The sequence below is a fragment of the Macrobrachium nipponense genome, chromosome 27 (genome assembly GCF_015104395.2).
Source record: "Macrobrachium nipponense isolate FS-2020 chromosome 27, ASM1510439v2, whole genome shotgun sequence".
Classification (NCBI taxonomy): domain Eukaryota; kingdom Metazoa; phylum Arthropoda; class Malacostraca; order Decapoda; family Palaemonidae; genus Macrobrachium; species Macrobrachium nipponense.
In genome coordinates this window covers 38,671,358-38,696,183 of record NC_087216.1, presented here as the reverse complement: position 1 = coordinate 38,696,183, position 24,826 = coordinate 38,671,358, and the positions used below count along the sequence as shown (strand labels likewise).

The following is a 24,826-nucleotide window of genomic DNA, read 5'->3' as shown; positions in this document are numbered from 1 at the left end:
ATTATAAGTATGCCATAAATAATTTTTACCATAAAAATCAGTATTTAGTCACAAACACAATAATTAGTGAATGAATAGTATTGCTCTACGAAAAAAAGCAAATTAGTAATAATTTTAGAGATATGGTTCTTAGAAAAAAATCCACAAATTAGTGAAAGTTCCATGGAAAAGTGAATAGTAATTGTTCCACAAAAATCCACTAGTGGACCACGGAAATGTGAAACACACAAAGACAGGGCCACTATATATTGTTAGGGACAAAGGGAATATAGAGGTGTTATCTTGCATGAGAGCTTGTTTTGAATATAGGAAAATAGTCTTGAAAGCTGACATTTGTTAATAGGATTTCACAGTTGTGTAGTACTTAGGGTGAATATCATAGCTAATGGATTATTTGGGTTTTTTTTACCAAATTCATAAATTGACTGCCAGGTTAACTAAATTGTTTACACTTTGTAGGGGGGGGGGGGTTGTGAACAGTAGGTGTCTCATGGTTATTTTTATTTTATCAGGAGAGAGTGGATTGACCAAGGAAGCAGTGGCAGCTCATAATAATGCTAAGCAAGTGTTGCAAAGAAATGGAGGATCTCTCCATTGATCCGGATGACTTGCGTAGTGCTGGCAAAAGTTTCAACACGTTTGCTACCGCCTTCACACAGTGTACAATTCCTGCTTTTGAAAGGTGTGTGTGATACATCTGTATTTTTGAAGTGACAGAAGAATGATTTCTTGTGGCGTTTCATGTATTTCAATTGAAATTTATATCTAAGACCAACTAATGTTTCACATTTTAGCTATTCAGCAGTGTGTGAAACTGTCCTTGAAATGCATGTTAGAATTATGATATTTTGTATAAGTAACTTACCAAGTAACTACATAGCTATAATTTTCTACTTCACGGCAGTTTACAATGCAATTTGCGGCAGCGATTCTTTTGTTTAGCGAAGGTAACTGGCCCTGCCCCCTTCCCGGCGAAGTAAAGGTACAACACAGCTAAGACTGTCATTCGTTTTCTGCCGCGCAGCGATGACAGTCGCTTGCTTGGTGGTTTGCTTTGTACGTAATTCCTTTATTTCACCGGATGGTGGTGGGTTCCACAGGATTTGGTGACGTATTCGGGAATTCTTTTCTTGTTTTTGGTAGCACTTTGCTAATTTGGTTAGCTTACTGTCTTTCTGTTGTGAATATGTCAGAAGCTAGTATTCTAGTGCCCAGTTTGCAGCAAGGGGCTGTAATACCAGACTGACTTCTATTAATTATGATTCTCATACTATTTGTAGTCAATGTAGGGGTCAGACTTGCTCTTCCATTCTTTCATGCGACGAATGTAAAGACTGGGATCAGGGAAAGTGGAAGACTGACTAATTATTTGGAGAAGCTAGAGAAGAATAGACTTAGAATGGCAGCTGCTTGAGTCAGAATTCTCCTTCTATTCATGGTTTCTCAACACCTGACTGCTTTCTCACTGATCATCATTCCTCTGGCTTTTTTCTAATTCTCCCGTGCCTAACTCACAACTTTCTGATCCCAATACTGTCGCCAGTTTAGAGAATAGGTTTTATCATAAATTTAATTTGCTTATGAATTCTGTTTCCCAGATTGGGATTCAGTTAAATGTTGATGGATAAGTTAGTGTAAGTGATCAAGGTGCTAGTTTGCCTCCTCATCCGAGCCTGTAGTGCGAGGATCCCAGGACTCGAAGGATGGCCGTTGGAAAGGTATCCAACTTGGTATTCATGCTCTTTTGTCCAGTGAGTCGGATTGGGATCCAAGGGTTGTTGTGTGTTCAGTGGCGGTTCAGAGGGATCCATGGTGTCAGTGGATCCTGAGGGATCAAAGCGTGCAGTGGGATCCAAAGGATCTAAGTATTCAGTGGGATCCAAAGGATCCAAGTGCTCAGTGGAACCCGCTCGATCTGATGGATCCAAGCGCTCAGGAGGGATCAAAAAAATGTAGTTTTGTTCATGAAACTTACCTGTCAGATATATATATAGCTGTATTTTCTGAAGTCCGACAGAATTTAAAAAACTTCCGACACACGCAGTGGTCGGCCAGGTGGTTAGTACCCATTCCCGCCGCTGGGAGGCGGGTATCAGGAACCATTCCCATTTTCTATTCATAATTTTTCTGTCGCCGGTGCTGAAAACACCTGTTTTCAGTACCTCCATCTTAGGATTTTGAAACTTCATTGCGCTAAGTATCCTAATTGTCTTTTGATTTATTACTTGGATTTGTGGCTAGGCATACGCTATCTTAAATTGATTGAATTTGATTCATTTTTGCATAAGATATCCTGAATCTAGTTAGGCTAGTTTCAGAGGGTGTTGTCTGCAAAGATAGGGTGTGGCTACCGAAGCTTCGGTAGATCCGCACTTGGTATGCACGAGGGGTTTGGGTCTTGCTTCTTTGTTGAGATTTGTCATGTAAGGAGTGTGAGACTTTGTCTATTCCGTAAGGAAGACTATGATTCGTATGTACGCAATTAATCAGTAAACATGTCTAATTCCGTAAGGAAAAAGTATGATTCGTATGTACGCAATTAATCAGTAAACAAAAGTCAGGGTAGTGAACCTGCTAACCTTCCTGTAGACTTTATTTTGCCTAACCCTATAGTATGGCCTACGGGTTATGAATATGTCTGCGAGAGGTGATCGCTCTCCTTCATTGTTGTGAAGAGTGCTACTTCTGTTATTGTTACTCATAACCCTGTAATGTTGCCTTCGGGCCCTAAAACAGTGTCTGTAGAGGTTATTGCCCTTTCTCCTTATACTCTTTCGTTTCGTAACTTAGAATCGAAAGTGCTTGCTTTAGAGAGCAATAGTGAAGTGGCTAAGTGCAGTGACAGTGCCCCTTGTTGTAGTAGTGGAGGGTGCGTCAGATCGGCCTTATAACGCCTCTAGGTCTAGACCTCTGTCGGACTCCCAGGACCACAGGGAGAGGGCATGTCGAAAGCCGAAGGAGGGTTACGAGGAACCCCCACGGGATTGCGTGCCTCGCAATGAATTTGATCACGACGATCTGGCGTGGCTCGGCAGTTTTTGAATTGGGGTGAAAATTCAGGACCTGCCAAAGTTCGTGCACGTGCACGAATCCTGAAGGATTGCTTCTCGTCCTCCGAGGCGTCCTCCCCGCGCAAGGGTTGGAGCTCTCGGAAGGACTCGCGCCCTCTAAGAAGCTTTAGAGAAGAGGACGCTTCAAGTCCTCTCTCTCGTCAGGAGGGAACGTCAGGATCCAGCCCCCATAAACGCCCTCTAGGCCTGGACCTCTGTCGGACTCCCAGGACTAGGGAGAGGGGCAGTGTCGAAAGCCGAAGGAGGGTTACGGGGAAACCCACATCGATCTGGCGTCCCTTCGTAGGGGACCTGTTTGACGTTCCCAGGCTGCGGAAGATCGTGCACGTGCACGAATCTCGAAGGACTCCGCGCCCTCTAAATAGAAGCTTTATAGAAGAGGACGCTTCACATCCCCTCACTCTCTCGTTATGCATTTCAGTGAGAAGTAAGAAGGCGAAACGTCGCCCGATCACGTGTACGTCTTTCCACCGAGGAAAATATGAAAAAGAAGGCAGTTTCTCTCGCTTGTTTTTTTGACGCCGGTCAGGAGCGTGACGATTTTCTGCACGCTTCTTTTGACGCTCGGCTTGAACGGGACGCTCGGATGGACGCCAGGTGCGCGCCAGTGGACGCCGAGGGCGTCCTCGCCGTGGACGCCAAGGCGCGCGCCAGGACGCCGAGCGTCCTCAAAGCAAAATGGACGCTGATGCGCGCGCCAGCGCACACCCAGGTTTGTCTCCTGGCTGCAACGTTTTCTGTTGAACCCTCTTCAGACTTCAAGCTCCTGTTTAAGATTTGAGCCTCAAGAATGTGAAGTAAGCAGTGCGCTTCGGAGGAAGCTTAAAGTGAACAGACAACTTCGTCTTCGAAACCCAGCAAGACCTCGGGTTTCGTGAATTCAAGAGGTCTCTGTCAATAATTATATTGCTTTTCGCAAAGGTGGATGGAGTTAAGGAAAGCTCAAGGGAAGATCTCGTTTTCTCTACCGCAGTCAAGACTTTGCGATAAGGAGGCAGGTACGGGTTATGTAAAGGCTCGACGTCTCGGCGACGTTCAGTAGGATTCTTGCAAAGGCATTCATCAAAAGGACGCTTTTCAGGAAAGCGCAAGACAGGGACTTCCTTTGCCACCTTTGCCATACTGCCAATAAATTTTAAGCTTTAGCAGGCATTAGTTGTGATACGGGAGAGAAGCTGGTTGGAGAGTTTCTTCCTCTTCCCAGGATAATTTTGCAAGCTTTTTAGCCCATCTGAGGGTTTTTCATATGATAGATTTTGTTAGTTTCTAGTCGGGACTACGCTGCCGAATTGAAGCATCGTCGTTCTACCTGCCGTAAGCCCTGTCTCTTAACAGGATTCTTGCCCCTTTCTCGTTTGAGGGACGGGAATGCGGAAAAATAAAACTGCTCTGACTTTCCTGGATACTTTTTGTTTTGTCAATTCAGTGACTCATTGACAAATATACATCGTTTGTCAATAAGTGGGTATCCCCTCATTGCAAAAATCTCTTTTGTCCCGTAAATGGGTTAGTTCTCATTGACAAACATCTCTTTACTTGATATTGCGTAAGCGAATAAGCTCTTATTGACAAGATTCGGAAGAGCTCTCATTCGTCATTCGCAGACTCGTAAAAGAAATAGACTTGTAGACTACGTCAATGAACGCTTATGTCCAATAACATAGAACGCTTGAGCTGTCTGCTTCGATTCTCTAAGTTTTGTCATGAAAACTTGCCTGTCAGATATATGTAGCTGTATTTCCGAATTCAGCTATATATATGTCTTGCCAGGTAAGTATGAACCAAACTTTATTGTGATATAATAAAATATTTTGCCTTGCGTTATTTTTCTACTGGTTGGTTCAAGTCATACACGCTTGCTGTAGTTACCTCTTCGATGGCAACCGAGAGGTCTATTGTCCATTATTTTAAGGACATTTAATCGTTACTCCCTGCAGCCTTCAGGAGTTTCCGATTTATCTTTTACCGTTGTATGGTAGTGTTCTGACGACACAAACGCATCTATGTATTTAGCGTTTTCTGTTTCGCTAAATATACCAGCTTGAGAGTCTCTTTTTGCTCAAAAAATAACGGACCTATTTCTTCGTAGAATAGGGTAGATGGCAACCCGACAATAAAGTTAAGAGAACGACGTTCGTAAGCTGCTGGCTGCTGCTGTGTCTGACTGTCCAAGTTCCAACCGAGCCAGTAACAGATCGTGCGCTGTCATGCGCGGTAAAAAAGGTACTCTCTCTCTCCTGCGGGATTTGACTGACTAACCGTATCTCTGTGCGGCGGTTTACATCTCTCCTGCGGATTGACTGACTAACTGTATCTCTGTCCTACAATCACGGACTTTAGCCTAAGATTGAGGGGATTTCTTACGTGAATGAATAAACGTTGCATTCGTTTTGCCTTACTATGTTCAACAGAGTTATCTCAATCCTTTCGGTGCTCGTTACGCACGGTATAGAACTACGAGTCTACCGCAACATTGCACTTTTATATGCTCTCCTGCTTAGGCAAAGCGCAGCCTTATAGGGAAGTAAGCTTACTCGGGAGGGAATGGATGAGCTTGCTGGGGACCATTTCCTTCCTGAAGAAGTTTGTTTCCCCGAACAGACTGCAATTCAGACCACAGTTTTTTCCTCCATACCGGGAAAACTGAAATATTATTCTAGATCTAGGAATTATTCTGAACATCTCTCAGTGCGTCATGATAGAAAGAAGGTGCCGGACATCTGGATAGTGTTTCAGATGTCCATGGATCTTAATCTGAAAGAAGTAAATGCAATTCGGTCGTCCCTCCAGTCCTCGAAACGAGTTTTTGGAACCAGTGGTCCACATCAACTCTGATATTCCACAGCTCTCTCATATCTTAAGAAGTATCTTCTCTCGGTCCCTGCTCGAGTTTACGAGAAAGAGCCTATTATAACAACAGGCGTAGAATGTAACGATCCTCTAGAGGTTCGTTACAGGATTGCAAAAAGTCCGTACGAAATCGGTCTCGATCGACGGCAGCAACTTTTGACTTCCGAGTGGTAAATCTTTCTTTAGAAGTATGTTGAGAGTTGTGGAGACTTTAGGGACGCCCTTTCATTCTTCTCTTCGATATGTTGAGGACGAAGAGGCTTCTTCTTCTCTGCTCCCTTTTTCTCGATCCGGGATCGGTACCATTAAACGCCATCCTATGATATTAAACGGGGATGGATGTTTAGTCTCTTTTCCCCTTTTTCAATCGCTTAGGAAATGTAATGAGGATTTATGACGTCACAGGGAGCGACAATGACGCTGATCGCCCATGTTGGCCTTCAGGATCCTGGATTCACAGAGGCCACATCCTTCCTAGTTCACTTTCCAAGGACCTTTTCCGAGAGAGTCGGTCTACTCTAACTCGAAAGGTACCTATAACCTCTCCGCTCTGAGTCTGACAACGTTTCAGACTATCGAGATGTTGACAGGAATAAGATTACCGTCTTCCATTTCCGTCTGAAGAATGGGATAAGCTGGCAGTCACAACTATTAAAGAATACGCAAATATGTTGTTGACGGCTTTTGGGCTCAGAGATTTGCGTCTGTCAAACAACAAAGCCCTTCACGATCTTTGAGTTCTGTGGAATCTCGAAACTCGCTCACCATCTACTTTTTGTCTCACCTGTTTTCTCGGAGTCAGACACTCGTGCGAGATCAGGCGACATATAATAGCCCTGAGTTTCTTGTTGACGAGTCGGTTGCGTTTATACACCCCCGATGATCGTGTAACATGAGACCAGGTTGGACTGTCAGGCATTCTTCCTTCGGGACTGAATCGCCTTTTTGCTCGTTGCTCCTTTCTCCTGGCGCCAGAAGCTCGAGTCAGGAGTTGATTCGCTGACGACGTTGGGTTGCGTTGATACACCCCCAAGGTTTGCTTAGATTGAATCGCCCAGGCAGTCCAGACACTCATCCTTCAGCGAAGAATAGTGCCTTATGGTCTTCAGGGTACAGCCTTGCTGTCCTTGATTCGTCTGAACTGGTCAACTGGTCGCGTCACCTGACTTTAGTACAGACGGAACTGACTGTGCATGTCCAGATCGAAGCTTTCAATAATGGAACAACTTAGACGTAGTCTGAAGTTCTTGATGTCAAAGCATTCGAACCTCTCCTACCTGTTAACACTTCTTTGCATGTGATCAGGTAAGGCACCTTCTTCTAACCACCCTAGATACGACAAAGAGGGTTAGTGAGATTTTAAGCCATCGTCACAAGTTTTGGCTTTAGAGAACACAAGGCGGTGTGCTCTCTAAGCCTTTCGTTGTGGCCTAAGAATGGAAACCCGTTTTGTCCTTGGGCCAGGAGCTGGAAGCAAGGATGGCACAAGTTAGTGGGCAGAGAGCCAGAGAGAGTCCTGTGCCCTGTCAGGTCTCTCAAGTTTTATCTACATAAAACTCAAGAAAGTCGAAGCCATTCTTTCGGGCAATCTGCGTGTTTTCCCAAAGACCATACTTGCCCATATCGAGAACACCCTGGCTTTAGTGTTAAGGAGTTCTTTCAAAAATGCTCCTTCATTGTGTTTGCACAAAGATTTGAAATTTTTTATCTGAATGCTCACGAGGTGAGGGCGCAGCCTCGGAAGCATTTCAACAGAGCATGGCACTCAGCAACATCCTGAGTACCATGTTTTAGCGAAGCAACTCTGTGTTCACTTCACACTCCCTGCGAGATGTGAAGATGGCATATGAGATCTGCCTGCTCGCAGGGCCATACGTGTCTGCAGACACAATCTTGGGGGTGGGGGCAAGAAAGTACCCACTCATCTATCCTGTAGAAAATGGTTAGGAAGAGCTCTTAATTTAGTTGTTGAGTCGCCGACAACGGCGACTTCTTAAACTCTTAAGCCTTAGTTAACACACCTTAACTTTGGCTAGGTTGGTCAGGTGGTGATATATATATTTATATATTATATATTTTCTTTATTTTACTTCTTAGCCCTCATGGTATGGTCAATATGGTCTAGTCACATTGTGGTCACGCCCCCGTTGACAGATCATCTGGAGTGGCACCAGCCTTTTTAGGTCTCTACCTCGCTGGCAACTCTAGTAAAGCAGAAGCAGACTGGGTGACAGTAATCACGAAGTCTGGCTATGCTAACAGGTGGAACCAAGATGTAAATCATCTGCATGCATTTGTTTCCCAAAATCCTTCTATTCTGTCCCTTCCCACCTCCAACGGTGGGATTCAGCTATATATATCTGACAGGTAAGTTTCATGAACAAATGATATTGTTATGATACAATAAAGTTTGTTCATACTTACCTGGCAGATATATATAATCAAGTACCCACCCACCTCCCCTCAGGGGACAGTGGAAATAAAAATTATGAATAGAAAATGGGAATGGTTCCTGATACCCGCCTCCCAGCGGCGGGAATGGGTACTAACCACCTGGCCGACCACTGCGTGTGTCGGAAGTTTTTTAAATTCTGTCGGACTTCAGAAAATACAGCTATATATATATCTGCCAGGTAAGTATGAACAAACTTTATTGTATCATAACAATATCATGTTTGAGCGCTCGCCTGCACGAGTGCAATCATCATCTCTACGATCAGCGCCTACTTCTAGTAGAGGATAGGTTTCTCAGTCTAGACGTCTCTCCATTCCACCTGAGTTTTAGGAGTCTTCCCTGGATCCGATCAGTTGTCACCTGGACAGTATCTTGGAATTTCTTCAAAATCTATGAACACCTCATGGTTCTTTACTAGTACCTCCCTTCGTCTCCTCTCGTCTCCTTCAGACAAAGAGGAGGATCTCGAACAGGATCAACCTACGTTGGCACCTACGTTGGCATATGTATCCCTTGTTGAGATTTTTTTTGCATTGTTTTCTGGATTTTTTCTCACCAGCTATAACCACATCCCCGGGATCAGCCTTTATGATGAGACAACCTGTTGAAGACTAGATTACCTAGTATGGTCCTGTCCTCTTCATCGAGGAAAGCTCTGACTCGCATTGAAACTTGGCTTGGTGAGAAGAGGAGATACCTTTCTTATATGACTGGGGAGGCTTCCTTTGGAGTTTCTGCCTCCTCCCAGGGGGACTTCTTTAGTCTGAATGATTTGGCAAGAAGGTCGGCCTTTTCCTCCGCTAAGATTTTACGCGGCCTCGGAACTGGATCATCTGGTACGTGACTCTTTTTAAGGTTTCTGAAATTTTCAACCCAACTTTGTGTCAGATTGGTTAGGACTTTTATCTTGCACCGATAAAGTGATCAGGTATTGTTCACAAGAGTTAGCTTCACTGGTTTCTGTTGGGGTTCTCAAGAAAAGAGAGCCATGGTGCTCATTCACATCAAAAGGGGTGACACCTTTGCAGAGGTCAGTGCTGCTGTTTGCACCTTTAGACCGTGGCAGTCTTTTTCCTCAAGCCGCCATTGAACATGTAACAGCGGGACTGCAGAAGTAATCTACCCAGGATATCTCTTACCCGCTTCTTCTAAGAGGACTAAGGAAACAGTTCGTCCCCCGTCAATTTCACTCTGTTCTAGAACGGCATCCCCTCTGCAGCAGCACCCCTTTCACGTAGGGGAGGGGGGGGCCAGAGGCAGGTTCCAGAGTTTTTCGGACTCTTCCATCCGACAAAAGAGTCCTATCCTGTCTTCCGAAAGTTCCTATCTCGCCTATCGTGTACGGCCAACGAATGGATGATCCTTCTGGGGACCCTTTTGTCCATAGAAAAATTTGTGCCCTTTGGAAGGCTGCATATTAGACCCCTTCAGTTCTTTCTCAAGGCCAACTGCCAGAGGAAAATGCAACCGGATTCCTTGTTGTTTCCAATCACTCAAGAAATCAAGGAGAACCTCAAGTGGTGGCTCATAGAAGGAAGATTTGCAACAGGAAAATCTCTGTTTCCTCTGAACCCTGGCTGCAAGCTATTCTCAGACGCATTGGATCTGGGTTGGGGCACCATCCTAGGAAATGCAGAAGTATCAGGGATGTGGTCAAGTTCAGAGAAGAACTTAACATATCAATGTGAAGGAACTAAAGTGATTCATCTGGCCCTTCAGTTCTCTGTGACAGCAGTCCACGACTCCACAGTTGTTCATTCCAACAACACAACAGCGATGGCTTACATAAAGAACCAAGGAGAGGCACACTCATCCTCCCTGTTGGAGGTGGCCAGGGATCTATTCCTTTGGGATCACGACTATCACACCCAGATTGTCATGAGGTTTATTCAGGGGAAACTGAGTGTCATTGCGGACGAATTAAGTCATCACAAGCAGGTACTACCGATGGAATGGACACTCAATCCACAAGTGTGCATTGACTTGTGGAGACAGTGGGGGAAACCTTCGATAGATATATTTGCAACGGCAGGGAATCGTCGACTCCCCTTATATTGTTTGCCAGTCCTAGATCCTCTTGCATGGGCAACGGACGCAATGCTCCAGGATCGGTTGAATCTCAATGTTTATGCTTTCCCACCCTTCAGTATGGTGAGGGATGTGATAAACAAATTCAGGTCGCACAGCAACCTCTCAATGACATTAGTGGCCCCCTTTTGGCCACAAAAAGAGTGGTTGCCAGATCTCCTCAACCTCCCTGGTGGACTTCCCAAGACAAAGTCTGCTCAGGGCAACTGCATTTTTCTCCAGTTCCATCAAGGACTATCCACTCTTGCTCTGACAGACTTCAGACTATCAGGAAGCTTGTCAGAGCAAAAGGCTTTTCAATACCAGCAGCAGAAGCGATTGCTAAGTGTAGACACCAAACCTCCTTTAACGTTTACCAGACCAAGTGGGCAATCTTTTGCAGCTGGTGCAGAAGCCATGATATCTCATCTTCTTCTACCTCTGTAGCCCAAATAGCAGACTTTCTTCTATTTTTAAGAATGTCTTGTCAGTTAGCAACCAACTACAGTCAAAGGAAATAGAGCCACGCTAAGCCCTGTGTTTAGACGCCAGGGCCCTGGATTTGTCCTCGACAAGGACATCAGTGATTTGACTAAGTTGTTTGAGACAACCAAAAGGAAAAGGCTGCAGAGTCTGCTAACCTGAGGGATCTTACAAGGAAGACCCCTTTTTTTTTTTTTTTTTTTTTTTTTTTTTTTTTTTTTTTTTTGTTTTTTTTTTTTTTTTTTTTTTTTTTTTTTTTTTTTTTTTTTTTTTTTTTTTTTTTTTAGCTACGGCTAATAGAGTGAGCGAGATTCAAGTCATACATAAAGATGTGGGTTTTTAACAGTGGGACGCAGTGTTCTCATTCATTTTGGGTTTTCTTGCTAAAAATGAAACTTCAAACTAATCCTTAGCCTCTCTCATTCAGAATGAAGTCACTGACTGACATCCTTGGTCCTACAGTTCAAGAAAGAACCCTGTGCCCCGTAAGAGCTTTGAAATTCTACTTGGAAAGAACTAAGACTATCCGAGGCCACTTCCCTAACCTGGTGCTCGGTCAAGGACCCATCTCGTCCTATGTCTAAAACGCTTTGGCCTTTTGCTCAGAAATTTTATTTGTTCCGACACGGCATACAAACCTTCGGTCCTTTACAATAGGAAGGTACTAGCGGCAGCTGGATAGGTCGTAAGCTTTCGAACAAGGGGTTCGGTAGTCCAACTGGCTTGTCCGACAGGCGCGCGCAGAGCGCGACTGGGAGGTAAACAAACCACTTTTGCTTTCGGCCTCACAGCGAGTGGACGTGTGTGTTCGACGCTCTCTGCCCGCTTCTCGTCGTTTGCTTTCTTGAGTATTTGGTTGTGTTTGTGTATGAAAGAGTTCATTGTAAGTACAATCATTTCTTCTCTTTTCATATTAATTCAACTGAAAATTGATAAAATGATGGGAATCTCTCGCCTCGCTACCCCACGGAGACTATGCCCGGGTACCGAATGGGCGTAAATGCGGGAAGTTGCCGCTCTTTCCCGGAGATAGACCCTCATATTTTGTTCTTTGTCGTGCTCGCTGTCGGCGTGGGGGCGCGGAATGCACCCGAGCCGAGCCGTTGTGATGTTTGTAATGATTGGTCGGAGGCGCAGTGGACTTTGTATTGAGGGCAGGAAGAAGCGAAGGCCTGCAAAGGAGTCTCGGAAAGCTCTCCCGCGGACTCCTTTGGTGACGGACACTTCGTCTTCTTTCCTGCGCCGCCCGCTCAACTTCCACGTCTCGCGCCTTCCCCTTCGGGGGGTGGGGGGTGTCTAGGTCCTTCTCCTCTCCTGACTTGTCGAGTGTAGGAGGAGGGCGCTAGATACCCTGACGTCGAGTTGTACTCTGGGTCCTCTATCCGTTCGTCTTCGCTGCGAGCGGGTAGAGGATCCCCCTAATAACACCCGACTTTTGCCTCCTCAGGTGCGGTTGCCGCGAAGGATGACTCGGACAGGTGGTGTGGGCATCGTTGGGGCTGCAGGGCGTGCCGAGTGTCCAGGGGGGGTGGGCTGCTCTACCATCTCGCTGGCTCCGTGGCGGTCACACCATGCAACGGTCACGACCTACCACCACGACCCTTTACAACACCCGGCTACGCTTCACCTCCTCACCTGGTGTACACCCAGCAACGCGGTCTCTGTGACACCCACTACATCGGTGCAGGGGCCAGTCGCCGTAACTCGGGGGAGTGTGATGCCGCCTCCTCCTGGGTTTGCCGTTGCTGCGCGACCGGACTTCGTGTGCCCGAAGAGCTCGCCCCTGGACCTCCCACCGGTACCTAGGATGTCTGTGCCGCTGGTCCGGCCATCTGGACCGCCTACACAGTCTGCCGTACCTGCCGTACCTGCCCAGCTGCTGTCCACGGACGTGACGTTGACCACTGCTGTCCGTTCCTGTAACCTGCTCCTGCTGTCTCTTCTGCCGTTCCTGTGATGCCTGCACCTGCTGATGTTGTTCCTGTTTCCTGGCGCCGCTGCTCCCGATGCTGATCTGTTCGGACAGGTGCGTCCGGGCCCTGTTGCGTCAGCAACAGCAGCCCCGCTCCGTCCTGGATGACAGATATGACGTCGGTCCTGAGAAGGTTGACGAAGAAGAAGAAGAAGAGAGGAGGAAGGTGTCGTCGCGTCTTCATCGTCTTCTTCGTCGTCGTCGTCGTCTGCCCGCTTCCCCTTCTTCTTCTAAGGCTCCCCCGCCGAAGAAGAAGAAGGTCGCCTCCCCCCCCCCCTAAGAAGTCTCCTTCGGGAACTTCTAAGGCCCGTCTCGCTCTGGTGAGACGGGGGGTTCTTCCGCTGGTCACCCTGCTCCTTCGGGGGCAGGATCCGTCTCTTCTTCCGCCAGGAAGAAGACTACGGGGACCAGTAGGAGTGCCGGCTAACACCGGCACTTCCTCACCTGCTGTCAGTGGGTTTCGGCCACAGCAGCAGGGTCCGTCTGGCGCGCTCTGTTCGCGAGAGGTACCGAGTGTACGGTCGCCTACCAGCGACCGTGCAGCCAGGAACCAGACCTCTGAGTCCGCTCAGCGTCAGGTTCACGGTCACGGAGCGGAAGGACTGGTGATAGCCGCTCACGCGACTCTCACCAGACCAGCTCTCGCTCTCGCGCGAGCCAGCTGCTACCGGGGGGGCGGACGTGACGGTCCATGACCGGCACGGGCTGAGGCTGAGGTCCCCCCGTTTCGCCGGCACCAGCCACGGCTGGTACCAGCGACGTGACGCGCCAGTGAGGATACGCACCGACGCATCACCGTGACAGTGGAGCTCGCCGGTCGCCTGACCGTCACTCTCACAGAGAGCGATCGGGTACGGCGACCAGCACCAGCTCCTCTGACACCACCGAGGAGACGGGGCCGCTGTTTCTCGGTCCAGCCGTTCTCCACAGCGAGACGCTCGACTAGCCTGCAGCTCGATCGTCCACCGCTGGGTTGGCGATCGCCTGCAGTCTTCCAAGCACACTGGTTCTGCCAGCGAGCGAGGAGGGAGCGTCAGGTCTAGGACCTTCCTTCCCAATTCACCTTCAACCCTCCTCGGGGTTAACACCGGGGAGGTGGGGCGGAGTTATTGAGTTGGGAAGGTAAGTTGGGAGTGAACGTGGGAGGGGGTGCGGCCCCTCAGGATTTCCCCCCCCCACACGTCGTCATACGTACCAGGCAACGGTTCTCGGACCAGCCAGGTCGTACGCACAGGTGGTTGGAGGAGACCGAGAGGGGTCTGTCGCTGTTCCTCCCCTCGAGGGAGGAGGGTCTCGGGAGATGGCTCCTGTTTGAGGGACTGGATGGTCCGACTCCGCAGGACGCAGTTACTCCTGAGATCCAGAGGAACTTTGCCGAGGTTATTGCGCTGATTCGTCAGCACAACGACCTCGGGGGAAGGATCGCCGCTCCCACCATCCGAGCCCACGTCCCGGCTCGAGTCGTTCTGCCCGAAGAGGGAACCCAGACCGACGGTGGGTTTGCCGCGTTCTGAGCTTGCAGACTCAGTGCTGGACCAGGTGGAATCGCTTGTCTCCGGACAAGACGGTTTCGCTCAAGTCTGGCAGGTCGAACAAGCTGCTTCCACCTCCTCTGCTGCGACAGCGGCGTTTTTACGTGCCATCCGAGGATCCGATGCCGCCCCAAACAGGTGAACCCGGAGTTAGCCAGGCTGACTCCGGGTGTGTCTCTGCAGCAGCTCCTGTCCGAGAACCTATGGTTATCGCAGCAAGAGGCACTCGGCCTGGAATCTACTGCCATGGGCAGCTTTCCAGGCCGTCTCCTGGCTAGATCTGTGTCCCCTCACAGTATTCTAAGGTCGCAGCCCACTCCGGGGGGTAAAATTTCTTTCCCGAAGGATGACTCGGCTTAGGAGACTTTGCCAGTCTCGGGGGAAGAGCCATCTCCTTCCTTGCCCACCAGACGGTGAACCTGTGGGCCAACCTGGTTCTCCGACGAAGGGACGCTGTCCTGACTCGGGTTTCCAGGGCGGCCGGCGCGTGAAGCGGCGTTGGGTCTTCGCAACGGACCTCTACGGAGTTCCACATCTCTCTTCCCAGGAGAGATGGTGGACGCTGCGGTGGACAGACGGCACACTGACGACAGTGACCGTCTGGTTCACCAGGCAGTCTCGAAGGCTTCTGGGCAGCCTCGGACTGCGGCCAAGTCTAAGAACTCGGCTAGCGCTTCCTCGTGGCTAAGACGGTTAGCTGCGTCGAAGCCCCCCGGGGAAAAAGACTCTGTCTTCTTCGACTTCTACTAAGGGAGCCGTAACCAGCCCTCCTCCCAGCCCTCCTCACTCCCGTGGAGGCTCTGGGAAGAAGTCGAAGAAAGGGGGAAACGCTAGGGACGGCGTTCCCCCTCACCTGCTGCCGGGAGAAGTGGGGGGGTGCCTGGCCAGCCATTGGGCAACTTGGCAGCGCTACAGCGCCGAGACCATGGATTGTAGATGTCCTTAGGGAGGGATGATCTATTACCCTGTTCGAATTCCGGCCGACGGCCACCCCTCACCTCCAACCCGGTCCAACAGCAGTCGTACGTTCCAGGGTCATCGCAAGGACGTAGCATTGAGACAGGAGATCAAGACCATGCTGAGCAAGAGAGCTGTAGAAATCGTCACGGATCAGTCACCAGGCTTTTACAGTCGACTCTTCCTGGTGGAAAAGTCTACGGGAGGCTGGCGCCCCGGTGATAGATCTCTCTCCTTTGAACCGGTTTGTTCGCGAGACCCGGTTCACGATGGAGACGGCACGTTCAGTGCTCGACTCCATCAGGGAGAACGATTTCATGCTTTCAGTGGACTTGAAGGATGCGTATTTCCAAATACCCATTCATCAGTCCTCCAGAAAGTACCTCCGCTTCATCCTCGACGGGACGGTGTACCAGTTCAGGGCACTTTGCTTCGGTCTCTCAACGCCCCACAGGTGTTCACTGCGAGTGTTCACTCTGGTGTCTGCTTGGGCCCATTCGCACGGGATACGTCTGATGAGGTATCTCGACGATTGGTTAGTCCTGGCGAGCTCCCGCTCGCAGTTGCTACAGGACAGGGATCGACCTGCTCGAGTTCTGTCGCGATCTGGGGATCGTTTGTGAACTTCGAAAAGTCCGATCTCGAGCCCAAGCAGGAGGATGAAGTACCTGGGTATGCTGATCGACACGGTAGCTGGGCGAGTCTTCCCCCGCAGACTCGCGGATCAGCAGATTCAGGGAGGCAGCCAACCAGTTCCTGTCTCGGCAGGAACAGGTAGCTCAGCGATGGCAAGTCGTGATCGGACACCTGTCGTCACTCGAGAAGTTAGTCCCGCACGGGCGTCTTCACCTGCGGTCTCTTCAGTGGAGACTAAAGGAGAGTTGGTCACAGGCGACGGATCCCCCAAAGCTTTCCAGTGTCACTGACACGGAGGTGAGGCAGGATCTAGCCTGGTGGCTGGACGACAAGGAAACCTCTTAAGAGGAGTGCCTGCTGCGCACTCCCCCCCCGGACATGCAGCTGTTCTCAGACGCATCGACCGAGGGATGGGGCGCACACCTGGAGGAGTTGCTGACTTCAGGAGTGTGGGACGAGAACGACAAGCACCTTCACATCAATGTACTGGAACTCAAGGCAGCGTTCCTCGCTCTCCAAGAGTTCCAGGACCGCTTGATGGGACACTCAGGGGTGTTGATGTGGCGACAATACCACGGTAGTGGCCTACGTCAACAAACAGGGGGGCCTAGTGTCTCTCCCGTTGTACCAGTTGACTCGGCAGGTGCACGAGTGGGCCGAGGCACCATCAATAGAGCTGTCGGCACGCTACATTCCAGGGAAGAGGAATGTAGTAGCAGACAACCGCTTCAGGACCGTTCCGGGTATCATGGTGATAGGGTACCAGAGTGGTCTCTACACCAGGACGTGGCGGAAAGGCTCTTCGACCTGTGGGGGCGACCAGTCGTGATCTGTTCGCCACCCGGCACAACAGGAAGCTCCAGGTGTTCTTCTCGGCCGTGCCGGACCCATGGCAGCTGCAGAGGACGCTCTCCAACACCCGTGGGACAACCTCTTCGTCTATGCCTTTCCCCCGTTCAGCCTGATTCGCAAGGTGATCAGTCGAGCACTGGTCACCCCGAATCTCAGGATGATCCTGGTGGCTCCCAAATGCCACAGGCCATTTGGTATCCGGACCTGCTGGCTCTTCTCGCAGGAGAACCGAGAGAGATTCCCCCTTGGCACAACCTTCTCGCCCGCAGCCCACCACGTCCGAGCGGTGCCTACCGAGCAGTCCCAAGTACCCTACGAGCTTCCAACGGCTGGCTGTTATCCACCATCTCTTGCGAACGAGAGGCTTTTCTCGTAGCGCAGCAACAGAGATGGCTGGAAACGTCCGTCAGTCCTCTGCAGCTGTGTACCCAGGGGAAGTGGGCCGTCTTCTGGTTGGTGTCGTAGACGGGGTCTATCTCCTCTCAGAGCCACTCTTCAGCATTGGTAGCGGATTTCCTCGTTTTTCTTCGCCGAGAGAAGCTCCTCTCAGTCCCCACAGTCAAAGGATACAGAGCCGCCCTGGCTCTCGTCCTGAAACTGAGGGGATTTGGACATCTCGAACTCGTTTCGAAATCTCCTTGCTTATGAGGAGCTTCGAAAGGTCTGCCCACCCAGGGAACTCAGGCCCCCTGCGTGGGATGGTGACTCTCGTCCTTAGGAGTTTGACTCGAATGCCGTTCGAGCCACTCCGAGGGAGTCGTCAGACAGGGATCTGACCCTCAAGACCCTCTTCTTGCTGGCCCTGGCATCGGCGAAGAGAGTAGGGGAACTTCATGGTCTTTCCTATATGTACGACACTCCCAGGGGTATGGGGATCTGTGACGCTCGATTTCGTCCCGAACTTCGTTGCGAAGACTCAGAAACCGTCGGTCCCTGACGACAGGTTCGAGTCCTTCACGATTCCCTCCCTAATGGACTTCACCGATAATGATGCGGATGAGATGCTGCTTTGTCCTGTGAGGGCGCTACGGCGCTATCTGAAGAAAACTCGACACCTCAGGCCTGAGTGTCGACGCCTCTTCGTTAGCACCCCGGGGTAACCAAGAAAGAAGTATCCAAGAAGCACTCTTTTATTCTGGCTGCGTGAGGTCATCAGGAGGGCGTATGAGGCTGATGGTAGTGACGACATCCGATAACGTCCCAGTCCGAAGAGCTCACGAAAGTCAGAAGTATTGGCCCCTCGTTGGCGTTTCGTAAGAACTTCTCCGTGGCGCAGGTCCTGAAGGCAGGGGTCTGGTCTAACCAGACTACCTTTACGTCTTCTACCTTCGGATATTGCCCACAGGTCCTTGGATACTTTTCCTTGGGACCCGTGGTGGCTGCTCAACAAGTTGTGTAGCTAACCCAGACCCTCGCAGGCTGAAACAGCATCGAGTCCTGTGTGACTGTGTGGATGGATGTGTTTAGTGAGTGAGTGACTGGCTCCCTCTTTCCCATCTTTTCCTCCTCCTCTACTGTGGGCAGAGGGCCACGGTCGTCACTACGCTGGATGAGGACGAGATGCAGGTGAGCTATATGACAGAGCCCCATCCTATCCCTTTCACTAGGGATAGGAGCAGAACTATCCACCCCACTTCCTTCTACAAGGGGGTGGGGGGAAGTGGATGCCTACAAGAGTCAAACCCATGACTTTATATTTGCTCCTGTACAGGAACAAGTTCTTACATTGCTGGTACGAAGAGATACGCTTGCCTCTCTCTTAGTACTCGGGTCCAGAGGTCTGACCATTGATCCTGCGGTGCACACCCGATCAATCGGGACAGAGGCTTGGATCCCTCCCTCGCTCTTACGACCAGGGAGGCTTCCAAGGTTGGGCGAACACCAGTCTGTTCACAAAAGACTCAGATTCCTCCCACCAAGAAGTGAGTCTTCCTATTGTAAAAGGACCGAAGGTTTGTATTGCCGTGTCGGAACAAATGACAATTTGTCCAAAATTGCATTTTTTCCTAACTATACAAACCTGAGGTCCTTTACACATAGCCCCACCTCATGCCACCCCTCACTCTGCAGTTTTTGCTTGGGCCAAAAGCAAAAGTGATTTGTTACCTCCCAGTCGCGCGCAAGGGAAGCGCGCCTGTCGGACAAGCAGTTAACTACCGAGAACCCCTTGTTCGAAAGCTTACGACCTATCCAGCTGCCGCTAGTACCTTCCTATTGTAAAGGACCTCAGGTTTGTATAGTTAGGAAAAATGCAATTTTGGACAAATTGTCATTTCTGAATCACACTCAAAGGCTTCTGAAGAATTTTTCCATTATGCAAGTCAAGGCCCATGGAGTAAGAGTAGTGGCCATTTCCATGGTTTTCAAGATAAATGTTTCTCATGCTTCAATTGTACAAGCTACATTCTGGAGTTATAAACCCGTATTTGCTCATTTTTATTTACGTGACGTAGAGATAGTTTATAATAATTGGAGTGCTTTAGGTCCCTTATCCATTGCTGGCGTGGTATTGGGAAAGGAAGGGTAGGACAGTATATCTATTCTCTTCTTTTAACTCGTCTTGACAGTGGTCGTCGAGTTTTGGGGAGTTTGGGGGTACAGTGTACCTTGAGTACCCACCAGTCTGGTCGGTGATGGTTTGGTAATGGTGATAGTTTATTGGTGTTCAGGTAACTGGTTTTTCTGGTTGTTTCATGTGTTGCCCAGGGCAAGGGCTTGTGTTTTGGTAGCTTTGGCAGTCATTGGAGTACTCCTCGATTGCAAAGCATCCCACTGAAGTAGAAGGCGAAACCTGGCTCTACTGCCACTTCTCTACAGGTAGAGGCGAGCTCTGACCAGAGGCAGTACCTTCCTGCTGGAGCTCTCTCACCAGATAGGTTACACCAAGCATTTTGTTGATGCTAGCTAAACTTCTGTTGTAAATTCAGCTCTGTTACTGTTTTTGGAATAGTATATGTCCATGGTTCCCACCTCCAGTCAATGTGGGATTCAGCTATGTAGTTACTTGGTAAGTTACTTATAAAAAAATTATATTTTTATTATAAAATTAGATTTTTTATATGGTTACCAAGTAACTACATGAACGGAGCCCACCCTCCTCCCCTCTTATGGACATAAACATAAAACAAATGATGGTCTTAGCTCTGTTGTACCTTTACTTCCCCAGGAAGAGGGCAGGGCCAGTTACCTTCGCTAAACAAAAGAATCACTTCCTTGAATTGCATTGTAAACTGCCGCGAAGTAGAAAATTATATCCATGTACAGTAATACCTTGGGTTTACGAATTTAAATCTGTTCCAGAACCTGCTTCGTAACCTAAAAAATTCGTAACCTAAATGGATTTCCCATAAGAATGTTATAAAAAGCAAATAATGCGTTCCACCCGACCATGAATGACCGTTTCAATTCATATTTTTCCATTTATTTTTGTTCACTAAGGTTGAAAATTCGTGTAGGAATTACATAAAAATTATAAAATTGAAGAATGAAATTAAATATAAACACTAGATTTAATATGCATGCACGAAAATTTAAAACCTGAACCTTTACCTTTGGGCGAGTGTGGCTGCTGGCTTGACGGAGACGGGAGGAGGGGAAGGGTGAGGAGGAGAGGGTTAGGGCTTGGGGGGGGAAATCTCCCTCCGTGAGCACTTCTGGAAGACTTTCTGGTTCTTTCTCTAGAGAGCACCGTTCACTACGATCACAATAATTTTACGCTTACGCGACATTATGTTGTCTTTCACAATTTTTTTTTGAAAAAATATTTTTCTATGAGCAAATTTTCTTCTACATCGTCGAGAATATAAGGCTGTTGTTTCGTCAATACTGTGACACCTTTTGATGCTTTACTGGCTTTAATTTCTTCCTTTTTCTTCAAAATAGTGCAGATCGTTGATTGCGACGCTTGAAGAATGCTGCAATGTCTTCACGGCGGCTCGCCTTTGTCATGCATTTGGGTTTGGATAATTTCCTTCTTCATTTCGACTGTAATAATCTCCTTCTTTCTTATGCTTTCCTTCTTGCTGCTTGCCTTCGTCATCTTGGGAGCCATTGTCTTTAGTATTTGGGTAATAGTAATGTATAAGCACTATCACGGAAACACAACACGTGCGCAAATCACTAAGCAAATTTGAGAGCGTTATCAACGGACAAGATGCGTTTCAATCTTACCGCCAGCGAGATAGTGAAAGAGTTATGGTTTAAAAAGGGTCAAGGGATGCGTAGGAGGAAGTCACGTGACCCTCGTTAAGTTTTGGTCGAAAAAAAAATGTGTTCGCAGATCCCACGCTCATCCGATGTAAAGAAAGCAGGCGTTAAGTTTGGCCGAAAAAAAATGCGTTCGCAGATCCCACGCTCATCCGATGTCCGATGTAAACAAAGCAGGCGGCCTCCCATGATGGAAATTCGCGCAATTCGTATTCCAGAATGAGGGCGTCACTTCGTAAGTTAAAAAATTTGTACACTAATCGGTTCGTAACCCAAAGTATTACTGTAGTTACTTGGTAAGTATATACAAAATCTAATTTTATTATAAAAATATCATATTTCCTCTTAGATTTTACCACTAACCTAGGGAGAAGGTTAGGTAAAAGATAATCTAAATGGACTACAGAATCCAAATCCTGCTCTTGAAAGGTTAAAAATGGGAAAAGTTTGGAATAGCAAAGTGGATAAGAGCAACGAAATGATTTGAAAAGACCAGATTATACTACAGATGGAAATGGATGAAATTTTGACACAAAACATGTTTATCACAAATCTATTAAACATAAAAATGCCTTAATATATGTTGAATGCATCCAGATGGACAAAGCAAATTTGCTCGGAGAGAAAAATCCCATCTCTTAGACATTGACCCTCTTTCCTTCTAACTTGCAAGGATCTCCGAACGCTGTGGAAAATAATGTTGTGGAAGTTGTAGGTGATATGTCTTGGGCTTTTCCAGTTAACTTTTCAAGGTAAAAAGTTAGCTGGAGGTCATTGACCTCTTTCATTTGAATGAGTTATTGCTGCAGACATGGTTCAAGATGAAAATGTCTTGTTCCATGCTAGGTTCCATCAGAATTGGTGAATTTATGCTTTTCATAGATGAGAAGTATGCATATTTCCCAATACCCCTCCATGAAGTTTCAGGAAGTACCTCTTGCTATACTTGCAAGTGAACCTTTTACCAATTCAAAGCTTTGTACTTTGGGCTTGGATTGGTCCCTTGGGTGTTCATGTGAATTTATATTTTGGTGACAGCTTGGGCCTTTTTGTGCAGGGTATGCCTTTTGCATTTTCTTGAGGATTGGCTAATTCTGACATCCTCCAAGGCACAGTTGCTCCAGAACAGCAATCATGCAATCGTGTCCTTTTATTTTGTCTCAGTTTGGGCTCACAAATAAACAGAGTAGTCAGATTGGTAGAACTAAGTTCATAATAGCTCCACACGAGAGTGCCTCCTCTTGAATTCTATCCGACGGAAAGGGGGACCGATGGGAAAGCGGGTTTATGGGTGGGATACTATACCACAGGGAGAGACTGATTCTCCTTGAACTGTATCATACGGTAAGGGAGACAGATGGGAAAGTGGGGTTATGGGTGGGGTAAAACTTGAAGGAATTGTTGTACCAAGTTATCGTTGTAGTATTTTGTATACTATATGACATTAGAAAGGCAAAAACACCAGAGTGAAATAAGGGCGAGTAAACCAACGACGATGGCTGTGCTAGAGGTAAATTTCATCTTCTACTACTTCAACTCCTATTCCTAATGTTACTGTACATGTGCGCTGTTATAGGGAAGCTTTTCGTTCAGACACCAACTTCTAAGCGAGGGAAATGGGGGCCATGTTACAATATTAACTTTACATTAATTTTTAACTGAGTGGAGAATTGGGGAGATATATTCAAAATTACATATTTAATTTTTTTTCTTTTTTTATAACTGTTAATTCTCTTGACAGTCTTTTATTTATACTTTGTTTAGCATAATTTTTCTTCAATCCTTTCATTATCCTGTTCCCACTACATGGCATCTACCCTATACAGTAGTGCCTCAGGTACAAAATTAATCCGTTCCAAAGCGGCCTTCGTAACAAAAACACCACAGTAAATTTTATAATAAAGCTAAATTGACCAATAAACAATGAAATACAACAATTTGGACCATTCAATACCTCCTAACCGTGACTGTACCTGTAAATAAAGTGTATTAGTGTTCAGGGTACAAGAAATAATGTACGTACATGTACGTACGTATGGAGTAAAATGTGGAACCTTACCTTTCGAGTGAGGCGATGTCCGAAAGTGGTGACAGAGGAGGACAAATGGCAGAAAACCTGAACACTTAACTTTATGAACACATTAAAAAATGGCACATTAACACTAAACTTTAGGAAAAAACACACTTATGGCAGAACATTACTTCTTGATTATCTCCATCTTTGCCTCCATAGAAAGCATCCTCTTCTTTCCGTGAACTTCAGCAACATTCTTGGAACCCATGGCTAATAATGCAAGTAATCAAGTTCACACACAACACGATAAAGTAACTTACAGTACAACGAAAGCGAAATCACTAAAATGAATTTACGTTAACAAACGAAATCTACGTGAACGAATGAACTCCAGGTGTCTATGATAACACTGCCACAACGAAATGGTGAAGGAATGCCTTTACGTATAGGCATGATGGGACAGATGCTGACCAATAGGAGAGCAGGATCTTACTGTGGTGACTAGCATCAGGAACCAATGGGAGAGCGGATCTTATAGCGGTGACTAGCATCAGGAACCAATGGGAGAGCAGGAGGATAGTGGCGAGTCTACTGAGTTGGCGGCACACGAGTTTTAACATTGTTCTCTGCGGCCCGGGCGAATCTCAGACTTTACAGTACATACACCTTATCGCAACCTGAATTATTTTCGTACACAGAAGCAAAAAAAATCTTCATCTTTGCCTTCATAACCTGGATTTTTTGTACGTAGGGACTTTCGTATGTAGGTGTATGACTGTACTATATTGTACAATATAAATTTTCCATTTACGACAAGCCTCTGAAGAATGTGTATCGAGTGGGAGGAGAAGTTACTTTTTCTCCTATCAGTGGCATTGCATAGGGCGTGGTTGGTTGGGGTATTTCATACATGATTTATACATTCTACAAGACACTCCTTGCTCCTTGTGCAATCTCAATACCTCTATTTGTGTTGCATGATTTCAGAATGTGTTAGTCAGTCATAATAATTATATTTTTCTTTTACTGTTATATTCTGCATTTCTTATAGCATTTAGCCTCATATTATTTTTCATTTATTTATTACAGAAATCATTTCCATTTTTTGGTTAGTTATCAACTGTTTTCTTATGACATTTTTGTATGATAACCTTCATTGTATGTTTCTTTCGCCCCCAGCCATGGAACACATCCTCCTGGATGTGTTCCATGGCTGGAATCCCTATTAAAGGGGATTTACAGGGGACAAGAACCCCCCCCCCCCCCCACAAGTCATATATGTCCTACCTACTGAGTTAGGTTAGTGTCAAAACCTTAGTTTATGTTTCCTTTAAAAGGGGTCTAGAGAACCCTGTCCAGGAACCATGGCATCCTAGGTTGTTTCCTTTAAAAAGGGGGGTCCAAAAGGGCAAAGTCCCCCCCTGCCAGAAACACAGCCTCACAGGTTAGGTTAGGTGTGTTAGGTTACTGTCATAACCTTTATTTTTACCCCATTAACCCTAAATGGACGGACATGCTCACATGAGTAGCAATAACAGGTTTTGGGTGGAGTGATGGAGTCACTCATGGTAGCAATCACAGATTTTGGGTGGATGACGGAGTCACTCATGGTGAGTAACATCAATTTGGGGGATCATTCGGGAAACAGGGCTTTTCTTCTATAGCTCATAAATTCACAAATGGCAACTTTTACTGGCTTAATCAAGAAGCAGACAGCTCATGAGCTTAATG

The 24,826-nt window shown here is 47.4% G+C and overlaps 1 pseudogene; it reads left to right on the top strand.

The window, feature by feature from the left end:
- The window catches only part of LOC135200676 (RRP12-like protein), a 192,522-nt pseudogene that overhangs the window by 17,599 nt on the left and 150,097 nt on the right, over positions 1–24,826 (top strand).